We start from the raw sequence: 18086 nt of genomic DNA, 5'->3' as shown, positions 1-18086 counted from the left end.
CTTACTCGCGTACTTCACTAATAACGTGTTAAAATTAAACTGACTGATTATTCCCCAGCTTGCCCTGCTTTTATACTCTCAGTTGCCTCGTTAACCTATTTCTCCTAGGGTCTAGACTTTTCCCGAACAGCCCTCTCGAACATTTCTCATTTCTTATGTTTGTTTGTTTAATGGTGTGTTCAATTTATACTTATTATTTAAGAATTCGCGAGCATAACACCGGCTTATAAAATATTCAATTATTCAATTATTATGTTTTTCTAAGAGAAACTGAAAAGAAAGAAAGAAACAGTTACTGGCATATTACGATGGTACCATTGCGAAAATCGCCACGTAATCATCATCAGGCAATTTCGTAATGTTATCAAAGGTTTCACCGAGATTCGAACCGCGAATCACACGGTGAAGCTACAGTTGCCTTAACCCCTGTTTCTGATATTCCCGTTTGTCTTCTAGTTATATGTATGCATATGTATGAGTAATAACTTCTGCTCTTAGGTGATGACTACAAGAGTGTATGTGAAATATTCTCTTCGCTCTTAGTTGCGCTGTTTAGATGCATGTGTGGCTGCTTGCTTATATTCGCCCCGATATGGTTCCATCAAACTCTTCCACAGATTGACTTCCGTTAGACATCCTATTCTAAACAATATAACAAGAAGCTCCGACGTATCGGAATCGGTACCGAAGCCATGCTATATCCCTTGTTTATATATTGAAACAATGCCAATTTATGGTCTTACAAGCATGCAAACATATGTATGTACATTCGTACATTTAAGCCAAGGTGCCACATGTTTGCATCATATGAATCCGGTACGCCGATTTGCCGGATGATGGAAACCCAATAAACAAAACATTTTTGATCATTCTCAATTTGGAAACTGTTCACTTGCATGTTGAGAGTGTACTTGAAATAAAATACAATTCTCGTTGGTTTTCAAGTTGAGAAATTCCCTCTTCACAAATACAACCGCAATGGAATGGGGTCGATACAATGTTTTCAAATGTTTAGTTTTAAATAGTAAATTGTTCTTCAATCATATGAACTTACAATTCCGTAGACATTTTACATTGTTGGTTGTTGGGTTAATTTAACAATTTAAGAGATCGAGCGTGTTCTTAGTGATGTTTTACTTTGCTTGCATGCTAAATACGATCTGATCTGCCGATTAGTGTAGAGGAGTATATGGGACTTAAGCTAAAACGACTGCCTCGCAAGATTTGCAATACTGCAGGAGTAGCAGGTGAATGAAGGAACGAAGAGATTAACCAGCGGACGACTATTCGAATTGATTTGCTGCCTGAGGACAGTAATATTAAATCTTTCATAGTATAAGAGTTGAAAGGAAAAGTATACAAAGTTACGTCGTCTAGTGCGTCGTACAATGGGGCCGCTCATATACAAAGTAACCTATATATATACATCTATCTTCTATAAATCTTATAAAGTCGCTAAATGCCATATATGCACATAAATTCACACAGAATGCTCCGATTTTAAAACGGTTTTTTGCATTTGAAAGCCTAGCTACGTGAGATGGTACAGTTAATATAATTTGAAGATATATATTATAGGGGCGTGGCAAATTGCCAAAATGTAGCAAAAAATCATAAAATTTTTGTTTACACAGCTATAACTCATAAACGGATGGATGGATTTAAAAAATTCCACTTTTCAGTAAAACTTTGAAATATTTACCTTCGATCTGCATCAAAAAAAAAAAATACTTGATTCCTTTCTTATATCAGCCAAATTGTTCAAACAAAAGTAACATTTTTACCAAAAAATGTGTATGTGTGGTTGTTCGCTGTGAACTGTTCGCGCTAATTGCTTTTGAGTGAGGGCGTAGGTTTATAGGTATGTATGGATGTACATCACTACATAGTATAAAACAAAGTCGCTTTTCTGTCCCTTTGAATGCTTAAACCTTTAAAAAAAGCAACAGATTTTGATGCGCATTTTTTAATAGATAAAGAGTGATTGAAGAGGAAGGAACGGATGAACACATTTGGCTGAAAATTGGTGGAGGGGTAGCTTAGAACCAGGAGACAGACATAGAATAATTTTTATCCCGTTTGGCTAGGGTCTTGAGATCAAAACGTGGACTTGGGTAATCCTGGGATATGTTTGTACAGTATGAGTATCAAATGGAAGCTGTTTATGAGTACTTTGATACGGGGTATTTTTCGTACCCGCGGGTAACTGGGGTCTCGAGATTGAGGCCAAAACGTGAACCCGGGTACCCCTAGAAAGTGTTTAAACAATATAGATAACAAATGAAAGCTGTTGATGAGTGCTTTAGTACAGGGAAATTTTCATATCTATTTGTGACTAGAGTCTTGGGATATAGGTCAAACCGTGGATCAGGGTAACACTAGGATGTGTTTTTAAATTACGGGTATCAAATTGAAGCTGTTGATGATTGCAATAGTGCAGGGTAGTTTTCATACCTATAGGTGACTAGGGTCTCGAGATATAGGCCAAAACGTGGACCAGGGTAACCCTAGAGTGTGTGTGTAAATGGATATCAAATGAAAGCTGTTGCTCAGAGCTTTAAAGTAATTTTCATTGTGATATTCGATTTAGTTGCATCAACCTGGCAAAACTGATAAATATGTATGCGAAGCCGAAAAAAATCATGAATTGATAATACCCACATACCTATTTACATACGTCCTATTCGATTTGCCTGAAATTTGGTATATAAATTTGCCTATATTAGTATTTATGATCCTTTTTCGGGTAAGTAGATCAGAGACGGGCTGGGAATGAGATTAGGACTTAGATAGGAACTGAGACTCGTAGTGGGACTGGGACTCGGAATGGGACTGGAACAAAATACATACCACCCTCTGGGACTGGCAGTAAGGCATGAAGAAGAATGGGAAAAACTTGAGAGAAGAGAAAAGAGGGAAGGATAAGTAGACTGAGAAAGAGATATAGTGAGACGAAAATAGAGATAGATGAAGCGAAAAAGACGGAGGGAGGAGTGAATAAAATAATTAAGAAGAAGTGAAGAGGGGAGGGCAGAGTTAGAGAGAAAAAGCTTATTAAAATATATGCAGATAGACTAAATTTAGGGCAGAAAAATGTCGGACGGGTCTGCTAGTATGTACATATAAGCACTACGCAAATTGGGAGATAAGCTCGGCCTTAGACCTCTTCGGAGGTTATCGCGCCTTACATTTATTTTTATTTATGTATATAAGGTTAGGTTAATATTATGGTATATGTGTTAAGCTTTTAAGAGATAATAATTAAAAAAAGAGCTGTTATATGTACATAAGGGTATTTCTCATAAACAATTTTTCCAGTCGCATTTCTTCAAACATCGATTCCAAAATCAAAATAACCCAATTGAATTTTGGTCCCAATTGTAAACGGTTAAGGAGAGGCGCATAGGTGTAAAACTTGGAATCTCTCTTTGGAGACTAAGGAAAAAAATAAATTTTTTTATTTTCTGATACCCAAAACTGATAATATTATCGTAGAAGAACTAAAATAGAAATTTTGGTTCCGATGTTCTTCCGCCAACTATAGTATTCTCGATTTTGGGTATTAAAAAGCCCAGAAATATTTTAACTTTTTCAGTCTCTATAGCGAAATTGTGCTTTCATTGCGTATTCGAAAGGGCAATCACTTTTAACTTTTGGGGAACCATGCTATAGAGGAATCTTAACTTGGACCCTATTCGATACCTCTTAGCCGCCTTCAATCGAGAATAGAAAATTTATGAATATATAAAATGTTTCACTGGCTGCTGTCGAGGTGTGGCGGTAGCGTGCTCCGCCTACCACACCTAGGTTCAAAGCCCAGTCAAAGCAACATCGAAAAATTAGAAAAAATATATTACCGTTTGAATGCAGGAGACTGGAAATATTTTTTTTTTGATTTCTAAGAACCGCGCTAATGTGCATATGCCTACAATTATTTCGAAATTGTATCTTTGCTTCCAAATGAAACAATTGAAGAAGGCTAAGTTCGGGTGTAACCCAACATTACAAACTCAGCTGTCCAAAATTTTACTAGTTTTCTATTCTGCGTCATAAAGTCAACCAACCTACCAAGTTTCATCGCTTTATCCGTCTTTGGTAATGAATTATCGCACTTTTTCGGTTTTTCGAAATTTTCGATATAGAAAAAGTGGACGTGGTTATACTCCGATTTTGTTCATTTTAAATAGCGATCTGAGATGAGTGCCCAGGAACTCACATACCAAATTTCATTAAGATACCTCAAAATTTACTCAAGTTATCATGTTTACCGGCAGACGGACGGACGGACATGGCTAAATGAATTTCTTTTTTCGCCCAGATCATTTTGATATATAGAAGTCTATATCTATCTCGATTAGTTTATGCCGTTATGGGGAACCGTTATGCGAACAAAATTAATGTACTCTGTCAGCTGTGCTCAGCTGAGTAAAAAAAAGGGATATAATTAATGCGAAAGTTGCTTATACTTCTTAAACCGGATTCATAAGGAGGACCATAATTCGCTGCTGCATGTTTAGATTTACTACCTTATTTCCGAATCTTGAGAAAATAGATTCGAAGAAAATATCAAAAAAAGTAGAGGTATCTTTGATTTCAGTCTAAAAATAATATTTTTTAATCTTATAATTCCAGGAAATAGGCCTTAAGCGATTACACAAACTTTACTTAATCTAATAGGTGAAGCAGAATAATAAAATTTAATTCATTTTCTCTACACCATTAATTTTAATTACTAAAGCTTCCGCGATTGAAAAAAAAAATATTTTAGATGCAATTTTTCAAGTTTGCACATTTATATCTGCCAGAAAAATGTGAGAAAGTTGAAAATATGGTCGGAAGTGCAGAATTTTATGTTGAATATAAAAAACTCAATTTGTTAAAAATCGAATTTTGAGCTCACCTTGCCCCATTGTGCGTCGTAACAAACGTATCCAATGAACACAGAATGTATCGATTAAGCCATCACGTGATTCACCTATAACAGCAATGGACAGACAGTCTTGCGCACATCCTCTTCCACTGTCGTCCAGGGCTACAGCGTATGCATGTTTTTTGACTAAACAAGGTTTGCGCACCTAACATGCCTTTTGAACTCTTGAAGCTTAAGACACTTAAATATTTTAATTGTTATGGTGTTAAACAAAAATATTTATACGTTACGCAATATGAGAATAAACAAGTAAGAAAGACTTAGTTCAGGCGAAACCGAAAATAGTATACCCAGCTGTGCTGTGTGTCGTAGATGAAATTGCAAAACAGTGCCACGCACTTCTGCAAAACCGAGTAAGTGCCGGTACATATATTTTATAGGAGAGACTTAAAAACGGATTTACTTCAAAACCAATCGGTTAATAAACCGATAAATTCTAACTAGAAGTTTTCAATATCCTTGCAAATTTTTAGTTTTGATGAGACGAGTGTAGAAAAGAGATATTCCAATTCATTGCATCACATACGATTTTGTTATTTGTACTCGGCTCATACCTACTTATGCGAGGTTTTGCATAGAAGGATTTTCTTAATATACCTAGGACGAAACAACAAAATGATTCTCAACAAACTTCTTTTATTACACTCTCTGAGTTTATTAATTTTATCCGCATATTTCTAGCTTAAGCTTAATTCTAACGGCTTAAACTAATCATCCGCCTGTGTGTGGACACGATAAGTTGACTTTGTCTTGAGATATCTTATTGAAATTTTGGTATGTTGGTCCCTTGGTGCTCATTTCCCATATATTTTTACAATAAACGCAGTCGGACTATAACCACAACCACTTTTCATTTGCATGATATTTTGTAAATCAACAAAAAACGTAAATTTTCAGATAATTAGGCAATTAAACAACATAATTTCGGGTATGGGTTGAGGTACAACACCTATTTAAAATATTTGAAAATTAAAAAAAAAACACTCAGCCTACTTTCGATAACATTAATTTTTAAATATTGTTGGTCATAATTCAAAAACCGACCAAGCACTAAAACTTTGTCTGTAACAGTTTTAGATTTGTTTTAGTTAAGGCCTTAAAAATTAAAAAAATGCGTACGATTTGTCCCGTACCAACCGTAGAATGCTCCAGTAGCAATTATTGTAGAGAGCGGGTGAACATAATCACCTTCGCTTGGTGCGTCAATGTTGCCTCCGTATAAGAGCTCGTAGAAGGCTTCCCTCTAGAATCTGAGCCCTCCCTGAACGTTGGTTACCAGATCGCCCTTTTCGTTCCGGCAGAAATTTGAGCCAGGTTTGCAACCTTCCGCCTTTCCTCGAATGTTAGGTAATGTTTTAAATTGTTCTTAACTCTGTGCCGTATTAATCGATCGGGTGACAGCCATGAGACTTTATGCCTCTTTAAATGTTGGAACTTTGAGCCAGATATGAAAATATTTCGGGAAATTGCGAATTTGGTCGCACTCACTCCATTTATTATTATCTGAAATTGCTGTGTAAATGTATTGTTATGAACAATAGAAAGAAGCGGTAGAGTCTACAGATCGCGAATTTGTTTGTGTGTTCTATATGCGTATTTTTCATTTTTATATAGAAAGTGGGCGTGGTAATCAACATATTTTGTAATTCTTGTCTAGGGTAATTCTATTTTGAAAAGAAGATAATCAATCTATTCTAAATAAAAATAATAAATAATACTACAACATCTTCAACCACTTTTGAAGTCGATGCAAAAATTTTCAAAAGATTCGAGCGGCCTTATTAGGCTTCGCCACGCGCTTTTTTCAAGATAGTAAAATACAGTTTTTAAGTCCAGTGTAGCCTTATACTATATGACGGAAATATCTCGTAAAGTATTGAATTATAACAGATTATTGCGAAAAAACGGGTGATGAAGAACCCACGGACAAATAGGCTGACAAATAGACCAATGAACGGATGAGCAATGCTAACATAAACTTTTTTCGTTTGAGACTATCAATTTTTCCGGTTGACTTATGTAAGTAGGATATAAAATAAATCGCTAGGAGCTACCGAAAATATCGGAGTTTTTTTCAAAAATTTTCCTACCCAAAATGCCAATCTGGATCCGCCCATGGTCGGGCTAGTACCTTAATGGTGGTTATTATCGGAACTTACCGGTTCTGCATCCGTCAAAGGACCATCAACATCGATAACACTCCCCAAGGCTTTCGGGGAGTGTCCTTATCGCTACGAAAACAACAACAACCAGGAGCCTCTGGTGAGCGTACCTCATATTTGACCCAATCGCCGTTTACGCGCTTTTGCAAAAGTGCTTTTCACGGTTTTGCACCTTCACCGACGATATGTAGATTCTATAGGAAGATTCTATATATTTTATATATTGTGGCGAATATTAGCATCACTAATGCTGTTAGTAAATAATCACAACACAAGAATATTAAAGCAAGCCACACTTGTGTACATGAACACATCAATCATCATTTACACACGTACATACATAGAAGGCGACGAGAAGTACATGCACACGCATAACCAGCAGCTCGAAGTGAAGAGATATCTCACACACCCGCATGTAGTCATCAGCCGAAGTTCTTACTCACACATACACACGTATATAACTAAATTACCAAGCAGGATATACAACAGTTCTAGAAGGTAAAACGTCTAGACCTTTGGAGAAATATGTGGACGAGGCAACAGTAATAACGAATCAGTTTTGATTTAAACACGCTATTAGTTGTAAAGTATAATTGTGAAGTACTACTCCCAAAGTTATCTAAATAACGACCAGTTTGCAGTATTGAATATTGGAGGGATCTATTAAAGAGTTTAGCGATTCGAACGTTAGAAAAAGGTGCATAATAACCAGGATTAATCATAATTCGTTACAATATTTTAGGTGGAAGAGATAGAGGACGTGGAGGTAGTAGTAGATGGGATAGTGGGACGAAAATGTAAGTACCTCCGTAATTATTTGAAGCGCTTATCCAATATGAAGAAATTTAGGTGGGAGAGGTAGAGGAGGTGGAAGAGTGGGAATGAGAATGGGAGTAGGAGGGGGATGAGTGAAGGAATGGAATTAGGAATGGGTTTAGGAGTGCGAGGGGCAATAGGAATGAGTAGGGAGTGGAGAAAAAGGGAATAAGGAAGGACAGGAATAAAAAGGAGAAATGGAAGAAAACCCAACAAAGTTGTAGTCTATTCCATGATATAGAGAAAAGTAAAGGGAAGCGAAGTCCACTTTTCCAACAAAGGGCAGGACAACTTCTGCCAGGTTGCAATAAAATTTGGTTGAAATCACAGATTTCAATCATACATATATGATTATAAAATAGCAATCTTCAATACCTTCTGAGCATTTGATTGCAAACACACCCAAACAAATTTCCTAATAATGAGCAGAGGAGCTATTAAAATGAGAAAGAATGGGATTGGGTTTGCGCCATAGTAATCTTTTTCTCGATCTAGATAAGTAATTTGGTTTAAAATTGAGCTTTTTCTCTGTTTTTGTGTGGTTAATATTGTTATAAAGCAAATATGTTTATTCCAAATTTCTTTGGGATTGGGAGATTTTTTGTGGCTCATGGCATTGAAAGTATTTTAGAAAGAGTAAAAAAAAGGGACGGATCAAGCCCATTTTCAAAATTTATTTAAGTTTTGTTCTTAGTTAAACCATACCATCTTTGGGGTAGAATATCAATCAAATGTAGTTAAATACCACAAAATTATTGCAACCTTTAGGAAAGATGGGCGTGGTCTTTATCCGATTTTGATTATCTTCACCTAGGCTTCATTAACGGCTTGTAAATCTTCCAAAATTTTTTCTTCTCAATGTGGGGGGTGCCACGCCCGTAATTCAAAATTTTTTTGAATTTATGTTTTGCGTCATAAAACCAATCTACCTTTCAAATTTCATCAGCTGGCGATATTCGTTTTTAAATTATCTCAGTTTTTAAATTTTTCAAAAATTTCGATATCGAAATACCAATATGTTCTGAGTTCAGATAAGCCCGTATATACCGAATTGGGTGGAGACATCTCAATATTTGCCCAAGCTATCGTGTTAACGGGCTGACGAACATGTCTTAATCACTTTTTTTCGATATCCATCTCGATTTCTTCGTACCCAGTGGCGCATTTAAGGAAAAAGGCCCGTTCGGCATGGTATCTAGGGGGTCCACTTTCGTAGTGAAAAAAATTTACTGCAGTAATCAAAAGTAGTTTTAATCATAGATACAAACACAAACAATCATACTTTGTATGATTTCAGTTTCACAGATAATTAATATTATTAGAATGGTAAACCTTGAATTATATCACTTTGAAAACAAGCCTAGCTTTACGTTCGGCAAATAATGCCATTGCAGAGTCCAAATTGATCAACGTCGCTACTGATTTTTCGATATACAGAATACAAAAATTGTTCAATATATCCTCAGCTAAAGAAGCTCGGAGATATTGTTTTAAACAAAATTCAACGAACTCGTGACTCTCCAGGCAGTTAACGATACATTCAAAATGTTGTATTATCGCTTCCACAGCTTTAATTCGAGATACCCAACGTGTTGTATTAAATCCATTAACGTGTAGTATCATTTCACCATTGACAGATTCCTCACCAATTCGATCATAAGATGCGTCCTCTCCAGATTTATTAGTTAAACCAAATATTTCTTTCTTCAATTCTTTTAGAAGCTTGATGCCAAAATCGTCAGAGGTTCGTAACGAACTTTCGCTCTCTTTAAAAATTTCTTTCCATCGTCGATGCGAGTGAGCGAAATATACAAAAATGCTTTCAATTGTGGCGAAAAAAACTTTGATTGAGGAACTTCTTTTTTTTCTGCTGCATGAATCAAAACCAAGTTCATTTGATGACTGATACAGTGAATATACGGTAGAAATTATCCATCGCCGTCGTCGAGATAGTCTTTTAATTTCACTTGAACACCACCGCTACCCGAGGACATGACAGAGTCACCGTCATAGCTTTGACCTCAAAGCCAGATAATTTGCCCATTTTTATACTCAGTTGAGCAGAGCTCACAGAGTATATTAACTTTGATTGGATGACGGTTGGTTGTACAGGTATAATGGAATCGAGATAGATATAGACTTCCATGTATCAAAATCATCAGTATCGAAAAAAATTCGATTGAGCCATGTCCGTCCGTCCGTCCGTCCGTCCGTCCGTTAACACGATAACTTGAGTAAATTTTGAGGTATCTTGATGAAATTTGGTACGTAGGTTCCTGGGCACTCATCTCAAGTCGCTATTTAAAATGAACAATATCGGACTATAACCACGCCCACTTTTTCGATATCGAAAATTCCGAAAAATCGAAAAAGTGCGATAATTCATTACCAACTACGGATAAAGCGATGAAACTTGGTAGGCGAGTAGAACATATGACGCAAAATAGAAAATTAGTACAATTTTTGACAATGGGCGTGGCACCGCCCACTTTTAAAAGTATGTAATTTAGAAGTTTTGCAAGCTGTAATTTGGCAGTCGTTGAAGATATCATGATGAAATTTGGAAGGAACGTTACCCTTATTACTATATGTATGCTTAAAAAAAATTAGCAAAATCGGAGAACGACCACGCCCACTTTTAAAAAAAATTTTTTTTTAAGTCAAATTTTAAAAGAAAAGTTAATATCTTTACAGTATATAAGTAAATTATGTCCACATTCAACCCCAGTAATGATATGGTGAAATCAAATACAAAAATAAAAGAAAATTTCAAAATGGGCGTGGCTCCGCCCTTTTTAACTAAATTTGTCTAGGATACTTTTAATGCCATAAGTAGAACAAAAATTTACCAATCCTTGTGAAATTTGGTAAAGGCTTAGATTCTAGGACAGTAACTGTTTTCTGTGAAAAAAGGCGAAATCGGTTGAAGCCACGCCCGGATTTTATACACAGTCTACCGTCTGCCCTTCCGCTCGGCCTTTAACACGATAACTTGAGCAAAAATCGATATATCTTTACTAAACTCAATTCACGTACTTATCTGAACTCACTTTGTATTGGCGTAAAAAATGGCCGAAATCCGACTATGACCACGCCCACTTTTTCGATATCGAAAATTACGAAAAATGAAAAAAATGCCATAATTATATACCAAATACCAAAAAAGGGATGAAACATGGTAATTGTATTGGTCTATTGACGCAAAATATAACTTTAGAATAAAACTTTTTAAAACCTACCATATTAAGTAGAAGAAAATGAAAAAGTTCTGCAGGGCGAAATCAAAAGCACCACCACTCTGTTTTAAAATCTCATTAATACCTTTAATTTGATACCCATGTCGTACAAACACATTACAGAGTCACCCCTGGTCCACCTTTATGGCGATATCTCGAAAAGGCGTCCACCTATCGAACTAAGGCCCAATCCGTTTTAAAATACTCACTAAAACCTTTCGTTTGATACCCATATTATACAAACGCATTCTAGAGTCACCCCTGGTCCAACTTTATGTCGATACCTCGAAAAGGCGTCCACTTATAGAACTAAGGCCCACTCCCTTTTAAATTTTCATTAACACCTTTCATTTGATACCCATATCCTACAAAAAAATTCTAGAGTCACCCCTGGTCCACCTTTATGGCGATATCTCGAAAAGGCGTCCAACCATAGAACTAAGGCCCACTCCGTTTTAAAATACTCACTAACACCTTTCGTTTGATACCCATATTGTACAAACGCATTCTAGAGTCACCCCTGGTCCACGTTTATGTCGATACCTCGAAAAGGCGTCCACTTATAGAACTAAGGCCCACTCCCTTTTAAATACTCATTAACACCTTTCATTTGATACCCATATCCTACAAAAAAATTCTAGAGTCACCCCTGGTCCACCTTTATGGCGATATCTCGAAAAGGCGTCCAACCATAGAACTAAGGCCCACTCCGTTTTAAAATACTCACTAACACCTTTCGTTTGATACCCATATCGTACAAACAAATTCTGGAGTCACCCCTGGTCCACGTTTATGTCGATATCTCGAAAAGGCGTCCACTTATAGAACTAAGGCCCAATCCCTTTTAAATACTCATTAACACCATTCATTTGATACACATATCGTACAAAAAAATTCTAGAGTCACCCCTGGTCCACCTTTATGGCGATATCTCGAAAAGGCGCCCACCTATAGAACTAAGGCCCACTCCCTTTTATAATACTCATTAACACCATTCATTTGATACCCATATCGTACAAACAAATTCTGGAGTCCCCCCTGGTCCACCTTTATGGCGGTATCACGAAAAGGCGTCCACCTATAGAACTAAGGCCCACGTCCTTTTAAAATACTCATTACCACCTTTCATTTGATACCCATATTGTACAAACGCATTCTAGAGTCACCCCAGGTCCACGTTTATGGCGATATCCCGAAAAGGCGTCCACCCATAGAACTATGGTCCACTCCCTTTTAAAATACCTATCAACACCTTTCGTTTGATACCCATAATGGACAAACGCAATACTGGTCCACCTTTATAACGATATCCCGAAAAGGTGTCCACCAATAGAACTAAGGCCCACTCCCTTTTAAAATACTCATTAACACCTTTTCTTTGATACCCCTATCGTACAAACAAATTCTAGAGTTACCCCTGGTCCACCTTTATGGCGATATCTCGAAAAGTTATCCACCTATAGAACTAAGGCCCACTCCCTTTTAAAATACTCATTAACACCTTTCATTTGATACCCCTATCGTACAAACCAATTCTAGAGTCACCCCTGGTCCACCTTTATAGCGATATCTCGAAAAGGCGTCCAACCATAGAACTAAGGCCCACTCCGTTTTAAAATACTCACTAGCACCTTTCGTTTGATACCCATATTGTACAAACGCATTCTAGAGACACCCCTGGTCCACGTTTATGTCGATATCTCGAAAAGGCGTCCACTTATAGAACTAAGGCCCACTCCCTTTTAAATACTCATTAACACCTTTCATTTGATACCCATATCGTACAAACAAATACTAGAGTCACCCCTGGTCCACCTTTTAGGCGATATTCCTAAATGGCGTCCACCTATAGAACTATGGCCCACTCCCTCTTAAAATACTCTTTAATACCTTCCATTTGACAGACATGTCATACAAACACATTCCAGGGTTACCCTAGGTTCATTTTACTACATGGTGATTTTCCCTTATTTTGTCTCCATAGCTCTCAACTGAGTATGTAATGTTCGGTTACACCCAAACTTAGCCTTCCTTGCTTGTTCATCTTTAGTTTAGATGCACTACGCTTTAATAAACCCACTTTTTCAAAGATAGATGTTGCTACTCCGCATCATATTCAAATTGGGCCCTCAACGGAATTTTGAGAAAAGTTAATTTTACTATGAAATTTTTATGTAGGCAAAACATGGAAAATAATTCTGGCTCTATTGCAAAATTTTGGAAAGATGGTGAAGATAATAATTATAAGGCTAATCATATACAAATTATACATGGAGATTAACTTCATTACATGGGGTGGAAGGGTTGAGGGTCCTTTTGGCTTATTTCTGAGGAGGGCCCAGTCGGCAATGTTCCATTTGCCGCCCGTTAGATCCGCCACTGTTCGTACAACCAATCGTTATCTAATCAAATACCCTGTGTAAAAGTACAGCTGGGTATAAAAAACTGTGTGTGTAACTGCCACTGCAGCTGATTTCTAGTCGAGGTCCACAACTTACAGTTGAGTACCTACTCTTGTTCACTAAGCTAACTCGTGCATGTAAATATTGTGAAAAATAATCAATCAAATAATCTTAATTAAAAAAAAATTTCGAGAAACTTTTCATCAAATTAATGAAAAGTTTTTTACAAAAATAAGAAATTATTACTTTTTACATTGAAATTTTGGTCGCTTTAAAGATATGTTTTTAGGAAATGTTTTTCTCATTTCAGGTAAGTGTATTTCCTGAGTGCACGGTTTTTTGGTGTTCCTTGGAAGGATGAAATGCAATAATCGGGATGTTATGCCTCGATGCTTCATCCTGTAGCAGCGGGCCTCTCCAAGCTTAGGGCTTATTTCTTCTCTTAATGGGCCCTATTAAAACCTAGCCTCCCAAGGCACGCGCATTTTCCGCACCTGGGAGCACCTTTTGCATTAGCTGCTCGGTACTTCGGGACTTTCATTGCATCCACCCAAATTTCTGCACCGTACCAAAAGTATGGAATCCGAAGAAGATGCAAGCAGCTTTCCTACACATAGCCAACTCATGTTTGCAATTAATCGATTTGGGCAACCTATGGTATGCGTAGTTTTCTCGCAGGCTCCTTGAAAGTGTTCTGAGAAGGTTAGCTTGCTATCAAGCCTCGCCCTAAGGTATTTCGTGGAGCTGTGTGCTGGTACTTGCTATTCCCCAACCATCACATTGCTGATGGTGGGATTCGTCTCCTGATGACGATCACGTCCTTAGATTTCGCTGTCGCAGGCTGAAGTCAATGGTAATTCAGTAATCTATTTACACTGCGCATTACTTAGTTTGATTTAAGCTGCGCCAGCTCGCAGTTCCGTGTTGTAATTACGACAGCCACGTCGTCTGCGAAAGCATTAAGAAAAGTGCTTTCTGACATATGCATGCGAAGGAGGCTGTCGTATGAAGCATTTCAGAGGTCGGGGCACAGAACTGATCCCTGGGCTGCTCCGTCTGCTATCTCCCCTTTTCTTTGACCTTCCTTTACGGAATCCATTTAGCCGATGGGACAGACCTTCTCTATCATTAATAGCTGGCATCAGTCCATGTTTAAGGAGGCTTTCAACAATTTCCACGGCCGTGTCGAGCATGCACAATAACCGAAAATACGACAGGAAGTACGGACCTCTTTTGTGTTTTGGGACCACACTAGTTTTATACCTCTCCAAGTTCCTTTTCTGGGTATTTTTATTTATGAATTGGGTTTGCGGGGCAATTTCTGACATAGAGGTTCGACGCCTTGTTGTGAATATCACTGAGGACCTGTTTGTGTTTTTTTCTTCATAAGGCTGTGTTCTAGGAGGCTGGGGCCGTGTGTAGAAGTCCACGAAAGTGGGGAAAGCTTCTGACCGCCATTCACCCTGGAATGGCGAGAGCGATTTTTTACATGCGGTTCAAGCAGCTCACCTCTGCCGGTCGCTTGCGGCCAAGTATCCTCTGGGTAGCCGCTAAACATCCGTTTAGCGGTGAGCTAATGTGAGAAGACGACAACCTGGCTAGACCACTCTGACATAATAGGTTTAAGGGCTAGCCGGGGGAGATCTCATCGGCAGCGTCTGTACACTTCTAGGCGCGGCTGCAAGCGGGCGTCTGTCTTGGAGCAAGCTTCTCGCTATATAAACGTGCCAAGTAATATTTTCGCCCCCGCTGAGCGGGTTGTGCGCTGGGCTTGGGACCCGCCACGTAAAACCATTCTCCAATGAAATATAACAACAAGCCTCGTATAAATACACTCTCTATTGATGAAGACCATGGCAAACGTTTGAAGGACAATGAATTGAGGGCATGCACCTGGAACGTCCGCTCCCTGAATGGGATTGGTGCAGATGTCCGGCTGGTTGATGTCCTCGTCAAAGCAAAATCTGACATCACCGGCATCCAAGAAATGCGTTGGACGAAGCAAGGAAGAAAGAAGATCAAAAATTGTGACATATATTGGAGTCGAATTAGCGAAGTTTCGGCATCGGATTCGTGGTGGGAGAGAGACTTTGTCGCCCAGTTCTGGCGTTCACACCTGTGGACGAAAGTCTCGCCGCTATCCGAATAAAAGCAAAATTTTTTAATATATCATTCATCTGCGCCCATTCGTCGACAGAGGAGAAAGGCGATGAGGTGAAAGACACTTTTTATGGACAATTAGAACGCACATACGAGCGCTGCCCCCGTCACCATATAAAAGTCGTGCTTGGTGACTTTAACACCAGGGTGGGCAAAGAAGGTGTTTTTGGCCCTACAGGTTCAGCCTACACAATGAAACTTCTCCTAACGGACTGAGGCTGATTGACTTTGCCGGTGCTCGAAACATGGTCATATCCAGCACGAGGTTCATGCATAAAAAGATACATCAAGCTAGTTGGCTGTCTCCTGATAGAAATACTCGCAATCAGATGGATCACGTTGTGATAGACGGACGGCATGCCTCCAGTGCTTTAGATGAGCGCACGATCCGAGGACCTAACACCGACTCGGACCATTATCTCATTGCAGCCAAAATACGCACCCGCTTCAACGCGGCTAAAACCAAAGAACAAAAAACACAAGGGAAGCTAGACGTTGAAAAGCTTCAATCACAACAGACTGCCAATGATTTCGTAACTCGACTCTCACACCTGCTCTCTTAGAGCACAACTCATCCTGAAGGAATACAGGAGCAGTGGGAGCATATTTCCTAAGCACTTCGTACTGCTGCCGAGGAAAAAATTTGTTACCGGCGACCACAAAAAACAACTGGTACGATGAAGAATGCCGCGTTGCAACTGAAAGAAAAGACGCTGCCTACAGGGCTACGTTAAAAGCGAGTGCGACAAGAGGAGTGTGTGAAAGCTATCGTGAGTTGAAAAAGGAAGCGAGACGCCTTTTCAGGAAGAAAAAAGCAGAAGCACAAAGGCGGGAGTGCGAGGAGCTTGCTGCTAGCCACCAGGAATAACGCCCGAAAATTTTACCAAAAAATACGGCGACAGACGGAAGGTTTTAAGACCGGGGCAAACTCCCGTAGGAACGAAAACGGCGACCTTGTAACTGATGTCCAGAGAGTGCTTAGATTATGGAGGGAACACTTCTCTGTTCTCCTAAATGGAGGCAGCAATTCAGCGCGCAGAGATGAAGAATCCGATACCGCAATGGATGATGATGGAATATATGTCCCCCCGCCCGATTATGACGAAGATAGAATAGCAATAACCAGATTGAAAAACAACAAGGCCGTGGGCGCTGATGGATTGCCTGCGGAGCTATTCAAGTACGGCGGTGAGGAGTTGGTAAGGCAGCAGCTTTTTAGCAAAATATGGGCGGAGGAGTGCATGCCCGACGGTTGGAATCTAAATGTTTTTGCCCAGTCCTACTGCAAAATGCACCAACTATCGTGGAATTAGCCTTCTCAATATCGCATATAAGGTCCTTTCAAGTGTATTGAGCGAACGATCGAAGCCCACCGTGAACCGGCTGATTGGACCTTATTAGTGCGGCTTCAGACCTGGTAAATCTACCATCGACCAGATTTTCACAATGCGCCAAATCTTGGAAAAACCCGTGAAAAAAGAATCGACACACATCACCTCTTCGTCGACTTTAAAGCTGCCTTCGACAGCACGAAAAGGAGCTACCTATATGCCCCTATGTCTGAATTTGCTTTCCCCGCAAAACTTATACGGTTGTGCTAAATGACGTTGAGCAACACCATCACCTCAGTCAGAATTGGGAAGGACCTCTCCGAGGCGTTCGAAACTAAACGAGGTTTCAGACAGGGTGACCCCCTATCGTGCGATGTCTTTAATTTGATGCTGGAGAAAATTATACTAGCTGCAGAACTTAACCGCTCTGGAACAATATACTATAAAAGCGTGCAATTACTGGCATATGCTGATGACATTGATATCATCGGTCTAAACACCCGCGCTGTTAGCTCTGCTTACTCCAAACTGGAAAAAGAAGCGGTAAAGATGGGTTTGATGGTGAATGAGGACAAAACGAAGTACCTGCTGTCATCGAGCAAAGAGTCAGTGCATATGCGCCTTGGCAATCACGCTACTTTTGGCGGCCATAATTTCGAAATAGTAAAAGACTTCGTTTATTTGGGAACCAGCATCAACACTAGCAAAAACATCAGCACTGAAATCCAGCGAAGAATCAATCTTGCCAATAAATGCTACTTTGGACTAGATAGACAATTTAAAAGAAGTCCTCTCTCGGCGAACAAAAATCATACTCTACAAGTCACTTATCGTACCCGTCCTGCTATATGGGGCAGAAGCATGGACCATGACAACAGCAGATGAAACGGCATTGGGAGTGTTCGAGAGACAAGTTCTTCGAAAGATTAATGGATCTCTACGCGTTGGCGATGGCGAGTACTGAAGAAGATTTAATGATGAGCTGTACGAGCTATACGCAGATATCAACATAGTCCAGCGAATTAAAACGCAGCGGCTGCGCTGGCTAG

Source organism: Eurosta solidaginis, chromosome 1, assembly GCF_040869045.1.
Source record: "Eurosta solidaginis isolate ZX-2024a chromosome 1, ASM4086904v1, whole genome shotgun sequence".
Lineage (NCBI taxonomy): Eukaryota > Metazoa > Arthropoda > Insecta > Diptera > Tephritidae > Eurosta > Eurosta solidaginis.
Note: the sequence above shows the minus strand (reverse complement) of the source record.